Source organism: Ranitomeya imitator, chromosome 1, assembly GCF_032444005.1.
Source record: "Ranitomeya imitator isolate aRanImi1 chromosome 1, aRanImi1.pri, whole genome shotgun sequence".
Taxonomy (NCBI): domain Eukaryota; kingdom Metazoa; phylum Chordata; class Amphibia; order Anura; family Dendrobatidae; genus Ranitomeya; species Ranitomeya imitator.
Window position 1 is genome coordinate 91,302,303 of NC_091282.1, and position 12,817 is coordinate 91,315,119.

At 44.6% G+C, this 12,817-nt stretch overlaps 1 protein-coding gene across 3 annotated transcripts in view; it reads right to left on the reverse strand.

Annotated features, from left to right (window-relative positions):
* Positions 1 to 12,817, reverse strand: part of GHR (growth hormone receptor) — a 439,024-nt gene that overhangs the window by 267,899 nt on the left and 158,308 nt on the right. For all 3 annotated transcript variants that reach the window (XM_069748841.1, XM_069748847.1, XM_069748853.1), the window contains exon 3: positions 10,157 to 10,229. The gene's annotated coding sequence lies outside the window, so the exon portion shown is untranslated. The remainder of the gene's footprint in view (positions 1 to 10,156; positions 10,230 to 12,817) is intronic.

Consider the following 12,817-nt stretch of genomic DNA (forward strand, 5'->3'; position numbering starts at 1 on the left):
CACCTGGAGACACAGTGGCACATAGAGCCTGGGTCATGATAGAGACCCTATAAAAAGGCTCGAGCCACCTGTCATATCGGTTAGTGTCCCACCTTTAAGGAGGACAGAGAGAACAGTGAGGACCTTGCCAGAAGCCACAGGCAACAAGGGACTATGCTACAGCGCTAGTAGGAAGGCTCCTAACTCCATCTGGTAGAGGGGACTGTGATCTCGCTTCAAAGCCGGCTGGACCCTGCCAGTACCTGTGATCTGGTGCCCTGGACTGTGGCTGCCTGACATCTTCAGTAAACCAGGTACAAAGACTGCAAACCTGTGTCTTCTGTTTATTTTGGCACTACACCACTCTGGCCAATCACAATTCACCTCTGGGAAGCGTCACCATCTTTGCTGCAGTGACATCACCCCAGAGGACTCCTTTAGGCAGCGTTGGTCACCCCTGACCGAACACCACAAGTGGCGTCACAAACTTTCTCCACCTTACATATCCCTTTAAAGACTGTTCCCCTTTTACTTGAGCGCTCAGTGCCAGGAACCGGGTTACCGCCACCGTGACATCCCCTTTAAGTACCGGACCTGGACCGAGTACCCCACCCCACGGCGCTGGCTGGCGACTCATCTTTATGACTTTTTTTCTGAGAACTTTACATTCAGTGCGACATGAACCAAGCATTTCCTGATTTGGATAATTAGTATTAGCCAACAGTGGATGACGGAGAGGGATAGATAGTGTTAAAGAGGAGAGTGCAAGTAATTAGCCAGAGTGTCTGGAAAATGGACATTTTGGTAGGCCGATAGATACCAGGTCGGGTCTCCAGTACAGTGAGATTTAGCACATACATAGATAATAAACATAGCATCATTGATATACAAAAATTACATCTTTAGACCTGTATATGGTGGGTAAAACATATTCATACAGGCGGCAGCATAACATAGGGAAAAGGCTCCAGGAACGATTCACCAGACTGAAAAATTCTGAGGGACGCAAAATTTTTATAGAGGAAAAAAAGAAGTTGCAGCAGCTTCACAAGCACTGAAGATCGATCAGGTGTCCTGGGTGTCTGGGTGAATGCAGCCTAGAAGTGAATCAGCATCATGGTGGATACTGAGATAGATCCGAGAGCCATATTCCCACCACTCTCTGCACTGTAGACAGGCTTGGACTGGCCCAACGGAGAACAGGAGAATCCTCCGGTGGGCCCCTGTGCAGGACTGGGCCACCACCATCTTATAATGAGCAGTACTTGCCAAAATCACTATGTACAGACACAGGCGGCATTTAATTAATGTAATAATTCCCCAGTTCATCATTATAGAAATTTGCGATTGAGGATAATGTCACATTTGCATGTAGCTGAGAAGTGGGGCCCTGGAGTTGGTCACCCCAGTCCGACACTGAGTCTGTAGGCATGGGTCTATGGCTTCCTATAAGATGTCAGTGTTCTGTGTGTTATGCTCAGTCGCTCAGAGTAGCTGAGCATAAACTATTCTTTGTGGGATGGAGCACAGTTTGCGCTCAGAGGGGGCATTTTTTGTTTTAAGAGGGCATTCAGGGGCACATTTGTTGTGAATTCCGCTCTTGGGCTCCCTCCAGTGGTTGTAAGTGGCACTTTTGTGAGTTCTGCTCTTGGGCTCCCTCTTGTGGTTTCTAGTGGTATGGCTGCTCCTTGGAGTTAGCTGTCATCAGCTGCCTCCACTTATCGTCTCTTCTGCTCGGCTATTTAAGTCTGGCTCTATCTTCAGCCAGTGCCACTTGTAAATGGTTCCTGGTTGGATTCACATCTCTTTGGAGTTCCCTGTTATCCTGACCAGTTCAGCTAAGCTAAGTTTTTGCTTGCCCTTTTCTGTCCATAGATTGTGGACTTATCCATTCTGTGCTTTCTATGTTTGTCCAGCTTATCAGTGTGAATTAATTCTGTCTTGCTGGAAGCTCTGGGAGGCAGATTTGCCCTCCACACTTTTAGTCTGGTGTGGATATTTTTTGTAAACTCTGCGTGGATTTTTGTAGTGTTTTATACTGACCGCACAGTATTCCATCCTGTCCTATCTATTTAGTTAGACTGGCCTCCTGTGCTCATCCTGGTTTCATTCTGTGTATGTCTTTTCCCTCTCCACTCACAGTCATTATTTGTGGGGGGCTAATCTATCCTTTGGGGATTTTCTCTGAGGCAAGATAGCTTTCCTGCTTCTATCTTTAGGGGTAGTTAGCTCTTAGGCTGTGACGAGATGCCTAGGGAGAGTTAGGAGCATTCCACGGCTACTTCTAGTGTTGTGTTTAGCTTAGGGACTGCGGTCAGTACAGTTACCACTTCCTTCAGAGCTCGTTCCATGTTGCTCCTAGACCACCGTATCATAACACACATTATTTGTATTAAGGGGGCACTAATGGGGTATTAATACTTACTAAAGGGCCATTCTGGGGGCATTATTTGTTTTATGGGGGCCCTCAAGGGACATCATTACTATGTTAGTGTGTTCAATAACTCCTTTTTCCCTGGGTACTAACATTGTGCCACTGTTTTAAGGTAACTGGAAAATGTCCATTGATGATTATTAGAAGATCCTTGCAATGTCCAGCATTCCATTTGTGCCCTTAAATGATTGACACAACTTATGGGAGCCACGAAGTAAGCTACTAGCCTATATACAGCTATATACTGATTACACCCAGATATTAGGCAGTAGGGATGACATTGTACTGCACAGCCAGCGCCATTATTCACAAGTGCTGAGTAAGTGGCAGTAACTCAGGATTGTGGGTGTGCAGCAGTCAAGTATTTATGATAAAAGAGAGAGAAAAGCTTTCAAGCCTGTTCTATTTAATGCTGTGACCATTTTATTAGACCTTGGAGACGCCTTCCTTAATATAACGCTAACTGCTACTGTACATCTGCACATAATCTCTCTTAACCCTACTTCTGCCTAAAGGAATGAGCATCTTAGGTATTTACTAGGTAACCGCGAGGATGATGCACACAGCCTTGCGACTCATTCATTAAAACTATATTTGTTGCCCGTCGCAACCAATCACAGCTCAGCTTTCAGTATTTAAAAGTAGTTTAAAAAATTAAAGCTGAGCTTTGATTGGTTGCTGCGGGCGTCACTGCTGCACAGTTTTGATAAATGAAGCCTTATATGACATTTGACATAAGAATTAATAATTTTAATCATTGTTATTTCTATAGCGCCAACATTTTCCACATCCCTTTACAATTCAGGGGCGACATGTACAGAATAAACACATAATTCAACACATACTAAGAGGACGGAGGGCCCTGCTCGAAAGCTTTCAATCTATGAAGAAACATGGAGGACACGAAGGGTATATGGTAAAAAGTGCTTATATTGTACAGTCCAGCCATCAATATAATAAATAGGGTGTTCACATAACGCTGTATGAACCAGTCACCAGCCAGTATGTGTACAGACACAGATGGCTATTCAGTGCATGGAGGGCGTGTGAACAGATGCCACACGGGACCAGACTTGGAAGAAAATACTGTATAGGCAAAATAGGAATAGTTACATAAGTTGAGGTCATAGACCAGTCTAAAGAAGTTCATTTTTAGGGCACTGTGGGTATTGGGAAATGAATCGAATTTTTCCAGGATAGTGTATTCCAGAGCAGTGGCGCAGCACGAGAGACGTCTTGGAGATGGGAGTGGCAGGTTCGGATTATTGAGGATGTTAGTCTTAGGTCATTAACAGAAGGGAGGGCACAGGTACGATGATAGACAGAATTTAGGGAAGAGTTGTACAGCAGTGTAGAATTTTGGAGAGCTTTGTGGGTGAGAGTGATATGTTTCTATCGTACTCTGCAGTGGTTGGGCAACCAGTGCAATGGCTGGCACAGGGTAGAGGCATCGGTGGAATGGCTGGCACAGGGTAGAGGCATCGGTGCAATGGCTGGCACAGGATAGAGGCATCGGTGCAACGGCTGGCACAGGGTAGAGGCATTGCTAGTGCAGTTGGAGAGGGGAGAGTTTAGGAAGAGGGAGACCAATCAGTAGAGAGTTGCAATAGTCCAGCCAAGAATGAATAAGAGCAACAGTAAGAGTTTTTGCAGAGTCAAAGGTGAGACAAGGTTGGATTCTAGAGATGTTTTTGAGGTGTAGGTGACACGAGCGAGTGATCAGATATGGGGAATGAAGGAAAGATCTGAGTCAAATATAACCCCAAGACACGGAGTGTGCTGTTTTGGAGTTATTGTAGAACCACACATGGAAATTGCAATATTGGGTTTGGGAAGGGTAGTAGAGGGAGGAAACACAAGGAGTTCAGTTTCATACAGATTCAGTGTTAGATAGAAGGAGGGTATGATGTTAGAGACAGAGGACAGACAATCCCTGGTATTTTGTAGCAATGCAGGGGTGATGTCACAAATTGGAAATCCACACAGAATACAAGTCACAGTCACTCTCGTCAGTCTTAGTAATGATACAGTTTTATTTAATAACATATGAGGGTAATGGTAAATGGCTGGTGTAATGCAGTATGTAGAATATAATGTAGTAATAGCGAGATAGAAGAATAATATTATACATTTCATCACAATGTACCTGGATATGTGTTCAATGCAAATTGTATCTCTGCCACGTACGCAGTATATCCACTCAGGGTACATGCCATATATACTCGTGTATATGCAGAGTTTCTCAGCCCATTTTTTTGGACTGAAAACGTCCTCCTCGACTTATACACGAGTCATTGTCCCAGAAAGACGGCGGGGGAGGGTGAGCGTCGGAGCAGCGGGTCACAGAGGCAGGAGCCGGTGGCAGTGAATATTCATTTCTCTTATAGCATGCACAGTTACAGCTGCCAACTTCCAGCACACATCCTACTTACTTTCCCTGCGCGCCCTCGTTCCGGCTTTAGCAGCTCTTCCGGCCAAGCGATCACTAGTCCCCCACTCATTAAGGTAATGAATATTCACCCCTCTTCACTCCCATAGGCATTGAGTGAATATTCATTATTTTAATGAGTGGGGACACGTGACTGCTTGGCAGGAAGAGCTGTTGGCACCAGAAAGAGATGCAGCGAGGGCGCGCAGGGAAAGTAAGTAGGATGTGTTTTTTTTTTTTTATAGGAACCATGCATACAAAGATAGGGGATAAGGAGCCATGCATACAGGGATGTGGAGCCATGCATACAAGGACAGGGACGGGGATCCATGCATACAAGGACAGGGTCAGGGAGCCATGCTTACAAGGACGACTATGGGGAGCCATGGATACAAGGACAGGGATGAGGGGACAATGTATGCCCGGCTTATACTCTAGTCAATAAGTTTTCTCAGTTTTTCGTGGCAAAGTTAGGTGCCTCAGCTTATACTCGGGTCGACTTATACTCGAGTATATATGGAATATAAAAGGATCTTCTCACCTCTGCCACTTGTAATACCCCAGAGTTGGCACGTTACAATATTTTTTTTATAGTGTAGAGCAGAGGTCCCCAACTCCTGTCCTCAAGGCCCACCAACAGGTCATGTTTTCAGGATTTCCTTTGCATTGCACAGGTGATGCAATTATTACCTGGGCAAAACTAAGGAAATCCTGAAAACATGACATGTTGGTGGGCCTTGAGGACTGGAGTTGGGGACCTCTGGTGTAGAGAATGTGGCAATTTTAGAATAGACTTGGAGATCAGCTGGAATTGAGCAAGGATAGTCAGCGAACAGCCAGAAAATATGTAGGTGAGTTATTCCCCCATTCCAGTGGGCCGTATGGTGATGGACTAACCTAAAGAAAACAAGTAGGATAGCCCAAGGACTAACAACTGAGGGGAAGAACAAATTCCCTGGTCCTCCAGAACACACTTAGACTAATGGAGACTGCACACTGTGGAGACAGGAGTACGGGCCCAGAGGGTAGACCCCCATATTGTAGCTGAGAATACAAACATCTTACAAAATAATGAAGGTTAGATGGAGCATGGATTTTGGGTTCCTCTGGGGAACGCCACCCCAATGTGATGGCGAAAACTCGATTATGTCTGCTTGGACAGCAGGTTAGGCTCAGACAGCACTTGCTGTTTATCACGCCTCATATTTCCTGTTTCCTGTATCTGCCGCCATGTGCCTATCTTTTGGAACTTTGGTTATCTGAAACATGTAATACCATCTATGGCTGCTGTTTAACCTCTTTACAACCTATGACGTATAGGTATGTCATAGGTCGTGTCACAGCATTTCATGCGGGCTCCTGCACTGCCCCCGAATGTTTTCTGATCAGCTGTCATGTGCCCCTAACAGCCGCAGGTGGATTCGGGATCCACCTGCAGCTGTTAACATGTTAAATGCCACTGTCAATCTCTGACAGCGACATTTAACAAGATGAACGTCAATAGCTCTGCCAGATGAACGTCACTAGCTCATAGGACATGATTTCTGCTACACATAGCAGGGCTGAAGCTCTGCTCTGGGTAGCACAAGTAATCTGAAGATCGCAGCTTCAAGTCTCCTAAGGAGAGTATTGAAGCAAGTGAAAAGTACAAAAAAGTTTCTAAAAATATTTTAAAAAAAATATAAAAGTTGAAATCAACTCCCTTTTGTCCCATTCAAAATAAAACAATAAAAAACTACACATATTTGGTATCGCTGTGTTAAACGCCGATCTATCAAAATATAAAAAAAATTAATCCAATCAGTAAATGGCGTAACAAGAAAAAAACAAAAGCGCCAGAATTACATTTTCTTCACCGCAACATTGCAATAAAATGCAATAACAAACAATCCAAAAATCATATCCATCCCAAAGTGGAATCAATAAAAACCATCAGCTTGGAGTGAAAAATAGGCCCTTACCAAGTTCCAGATCCTGAAAAATAGAGATGCTATGGGTCTCGGAAAATTATTATTTTTTTCATACAAAATTTGGATTTTTTTCCATCACTTAAATAAAAAAGACCCTGTACATATTTGGTATCTGAAAACTTGTAATGACCTGGAGAATGATAATGGCAGGTCAGTTTTAGCATTAAGTTAACATGGTAAAAAAAAATTGTGGAATTGCAATTTTTTTTGCAGTTTCACGGCACCGTTTTCCGATACACTATGTGGTAAAACTGGGATTTGGATGTTTCGCCCACAGCAGTTTGCCCCCAACAGTTCGCCCCCGGGTACATTTACTTCACCTGTGGGAAGTTATACCATCCAGCTGCCATACCATCACCCCAGAGGACCCCTTTAAGAAGCGTCAGTCCCTACTGATCGAATACCACAGCTGGCATCACGAACATATACTTTATTCACCAACCCCTTAGAAGACTTTTCCCTTTTATTTGAGTGCCCAAGGGCCACGGACCGGGTCACAGCCACCATGACGTCCCCTTCAAGTACCGGACCTGGTACCGATTACACCACTGCCCTGGCGGGCGACTCAACTTGGCGTCACAAACAGGATGTATCCGGGGGCGAACCGCTGGGGGCAAAACATCCTATAACTGGTAAAACCAATGGAGTCATTTAAAAGTACAACTAATCCCACAAAAAAACAAGCCCTCACATGGCCATATTGACATAAAAATTAAAAAGTTATTTCTCTGGAAAGAAGGGGAGCAAAAAACGAAAACGCAAAGGTGGAAAATCCAAGGTAGTGAAGGGGTTAAGTACATTTAACCTGGCTTACTGTAAAACTGCCTGCTGACTCTCCTGTCTCCCTCCACCGCACCAACACCATGGGGAACACCACAAAATACCATAGAGATGAGGGGACAGTACTACCTGCGTTAACCCCTGCACACCCATAGAGGTGTGCCTATTCCACTGCATCGGGCATGCCCCACCATGTGACAACAAGAAGGATCAATCCACCCATGCTCGACCTGCTTGGTTCACTGCGTTCCGCGTGTCCCATACTTATGACAAGTGCGGCGCCCCAGGGTCCTGGTCGTCTCAGTTGTATTGCTTTCCTCTCGGGGAGAGTGATGCTACGTTTGGAGGCAAGGAAGGATAACTGCATCCAGGTATCACAAACATGCAACACATTCACACTCCAGGGCACCAGGGGGAGCTTTTGCTCCTATTTATTAGGTCACTCCCCATATATATGTAACTGGTAGTCTGTAGGGAAGGTTAGTGAGCTCCAGACAGTAGTCTGAGGAGGACAGAAGGTTAACGAAGCTGTGCATGCCCTCAGAGCTGCAGCTCCCAGAAAGAGACATTGAAAGGCAGATTTGTATTGCAGCGAGTGTGAAGGAAGTCGAAGCACAGGAGAGGATACCAGAAGGGGACCAGCCCCGCTCAGGCTGCCTCCTTCTGAGGCGCAAAATTCCAGTAGCCGGAACACCGAGGGAGTAAGGACCTATACGCCTTATTTCAGAGACCAGCAGGACAGCTAATTGCAGGTTACCTGTCCGCACCTACACCCAGGAGGCACGGTGACACCTACAGAGTTGGGTTATCTAAGAGACACTATAAACAGGCTCAAGTCACCAGTCATATGGGTTTTGTCCTATCCTATATGAGGGACAGAGAGAGCAAAACACCACATCTGTGAGACCCTGATCTGAAGCCATAGGCAGTAAGGGACTACACCACCGCAGTGCAAGGGAAGACTACTGATTTCCACCTGGACAAGGGGACTCTGGACTTGACTCCAAACTGGCCGGACTCTGCCTGCCCTGTGATCTGGTGCCCTGGACTGTGGATGCTGAAGTCTTCAGTAAAGGTAAAGAGACTGCAACCTTGTGTCCTCGTTCTTATCTGCGCCTCTCACCATCCACCGTCTACACACTGGGAAGCCCTGGGGATATACTTCACCTGTGGGAAGGTATACCATCTAGCTGCCATAACATCACCTCAGCGGACCCCTTAAAGCAGCGTCGGTCACCCTGACCAAATACCACAGGTGGCGTCACGAACAAACTCTATCCCTCTAAAGACCTTTCCCCTTCTATATGGACGTCCCAAGGGCCACGGACCAGGTCAGCCATCGTGACATCCCCCTGTGAACCGCAGGACCTTATCAGCTTATTGGGACCCTCACCCTACCAAAGGGGTACATTATGGGTATTATGATTACTACCCTCACAGCAGATATGACACAAGTAATGAAAACCATCATTAACAACATTTATAAGTAGACTGAAGGTGCAGCCCACCACTATTTCGGATTTTTCACACACTTCTCTGCCTATCTCTCTAGGAGAAGGGATGCTTTCCTAACAGAAAGCTGCCCCTCTTCCGGACACTACTGGCCTGGTTTTCTATATGGCAGTCTGAACTTGGCTTAATGATTAAAGATAAAACCTGAAGAGATCAGTTTATCCTTGAGTTTGAGCAGAGCAATATTCCAACCAAGAGACTTTAGGCCCCCATACACATTAGGCCCCCATACACATTAGACAATATCGAAGGGTTCGGCAGAAGGTATAACTTGTATGCAGGCACCGGCTGACTGGTGGTCAGGAGAGATGTCTATCGAGCATGTCTGATTTTGCCAACATGTCATGTCTCTCATGTGGGAGAAAGACAGCAGTGCTCAGCCAAGCGAGCGCTCCTGTGTCTATGGAGTAGTCAGCTGAGATGGTTGTCGGTCAATGACCAGCCAAAGCATTATATGGCCAATGCAATGCGTATGGCCAGCCTTTCTACTGAGTAGTAGACTGCTTTGTGTATGTATGAGGATAAGCTGTGCACTTTTCTTGAGCGTTCAGTGGGAGTCTCAGTGACCACATCAACACTGATCAAACAAATTAAAAAACAGGACATAACGTATCTAATTTTTTTTCCAGTTTAGTTGCCCTATAATAGACTTCAGTGTCTGCATACTTCATCCAAAGGCACTCTTGATAAATAAATGGTTTGTATTGGACCTATCGTTGACAGCATGGTGGCTCAGTGGTTAGAACTTTTACTTTGCCGCTCTGGGTTCAAATCCTACCAAAGACAACATCTGCAAAGATTTTGTAAGTACACCCCATGTTTGCGTTGGTTCCTCTGGGTTCTCTGGTTTCCTCCCACATTCTAAAGACTTATTGATACGAAATTTAAATTGTGACCCTCAAAGGTGACAGCGGTGATAATGTCTGTAAAGCATTATGCTATATGTTGGCGTTATATAAGCGAGCATAATAAATACTAAGTAAATATAGTATGAGCTTATGTAATACATTTCAATAAACCATAAATCTTTACATTATTAGTCATGTACCCTACCTCCAGTTGTCTGGATTCTACACTTGGTTTCAGGAGACATGGAGGGAAGATTTTTGAAGAACAGGCTCAGAATCTACAAGGGAAAAATCAAATAAACAAACTTTAAGTGACAACGTAAGTAAAATGGCATTGTAGGATAATGGATGTGTTTGATATCCTTGGTTGTACTGATAATACACATGCAAAAATGTGATACATATAAAGTGATCACGGAAGTCTTAATGCACTGTTGGGTCTAAGGCTTCTTTCACACTTACGTCGGTAGTGTCCCGTCCTAATGCGTCGCTGAGACATAGCGACGGACGTTGAGAAAATAGTGTTAAAGCGTATTCAACGTTTCCAGTATTTTGGCGGATGCGCCGTCGGAATTTTTATAGTGTAGAAGGAAGATTCCGGGGATGGGAGAGAGAGAGAGAGAGAGAAAGAGAGAGAGAGAGAGATTTTGTCCCCAGACTAGAAAATCCTTCCAGGCATGCTCAGAATAGAAAAACGCAATATGTCGCTGGATACCTGCTTTTCACAGGCAACGACGCATCCTTCGTCCATAGGCTGCCATTTTAGCCAAAGACGTACGCCACAGGATGCGTCATTGCACGTTTTTCCGATGCTGACAAAAAGCGTTTCATTGAACGTTTTTTCAAGACGATGGACAGCTATTTTACGACGGATCCAGTGCACGACGGATAACATGGATGGTCATCTGTCACAATCCGTCGCTAATACAAGTGTATGGGAAAAAACAGGATCCTGCAAAAAAATTTGCAGGATCCTGTTTTTTCAAAATTCAATGGATTTCGACTGGAGGAAAAAGACGGAAGTGTGAAAGAGGCCTAATGGGCAAGTACCCTTTTGTGGACGTGAAAAATTGTAGCACATAAAAATAGCACCCAAACTCACCAATATTTTGGCTACGTAATTTAATTCATCTGATTTTAGTTGCAGATATGCATTTTGAACCCCTTTCTGTGTCACATGGTAAGAGCTTGACTACCAGTCCACTACAAGCCCTCAAGTGTAGACAGGAAGGTAGTTTTTGACTTCCAGTGAAGTACAGGATAACAACATCTACTATCAAATCCCTCCATCAGCTCTCAGACTCTTGACTTCTCCACCAAGCCTCCCTTGCTCCTTTACATGCCATGCAGTTGAGGATATCAAAGAGTAGTGTTATATATCAGGCTAGACCCAAATGCCTGCACCTGTTTCCCCCCACCCCTTTCTCCTCCACCCATGGTGCACATTCATCTCATGGACGTACACTATATTATTTAAGTATTTGGACACAGGCAAATTACACCTAACATCCCTTTCTAAATCCATAGGCATTACTATGGAGAAGGTCCCCCATTTTCATCTATAACTGTCTCCACTCCTCTGGAAAAGCTTCCTAGAAGATTTTGGAGATGTCAGCAGGAACTTCAGCCCATTCATCCAGAAAAGCTTTTTTGAGGGCAGACACCGATGGTGGATGAGAGAGGTCCTGGTTCACGATCTTCATTCTAGTTCATCTCAAAGGTCCGCATTGTGGTTGAGATTAAGGCTTTATGTGGACAGTCATGTCCTTCCACACCAAACTCCCCCAACCATGCCTCTATAGACTTTGCATTGTGCACTGGGGCAGTCATGCTGAAACAGAAAAAATCCTTCCCCAAGCTGTTCCACGAAGTTGGATGCATACAGTTGGCATGGTATGCTGAAGCTTTAAGATTTCTCTTGAGGTCAATCTCTGAAAAACAACCCTATAGCATAATTTCTCCTACAACAAATTTTTACAGCTGGCACAAGTCAGTCAGGCAAGTAATGGTGTCAATGCATTCACCAAACCCAGACTGGTCCATCAGGCGGCCAGAATGAGGCATGTGATCGATCACTCATAGAACACGTTTCCACTGCTCAAGAGTCCAGTATTTACATTACTCCGATGCTTTATATTGTTCTTGGTGATGTAAGGCTGGCCATGGAAACCCAAGCCATGAAACTCAATGTGCACAGTGTTTGTGCTGATGATAATACCAGAAGCGGTTTGGAATGTGCAGTTATGGAGTTACAAGAGCGTTGGTGACTTTTCTGAACTCGGTGAACCTACTCTAACTGTGGCTGAGTTGCTGCAGTTCCTTCCACTTTTCAATTTTACCACTGATCGTACATAATGGAATATGTAGGAGGGAAGAAATCTGACAAATAGACTTGTTATAATGATAGTGTCCTATTACAGGACCATGCTGGTATGAGTGAGCTCTTAAGGAAAGTATCAGGAGTTTATGCAATGGGCAAAAGTTCATGTCTGCAGTATGTCAGGGATACATATTTTAGGTGCACCATGAGGTAGAATATGAAAACCAAATGTCCATTAGAAAAGTTAAATAATCATTTTTATCCTGAGCACATCACCGTGCAATCATAAACTGGTTATAAGTGAGCATCCACACAATGTAGCCTATGGGTTCCTAAAACTAGGGCCCACTGCAACTGATCACCTACAGAGCCCCAGGGCAAGAATATACAGTATGGACATGCTGATTCCTATATTGCTCATAAATCTCATAATGTTACACTCAGCTGTGCATATCAAGACTCTGTTAATACCCGAAGCTAGTAAGTCGACACTCACACGCACGTACTGCCATCATACAAGTTCCTCCAGAGCTTTGTGTCATAAAT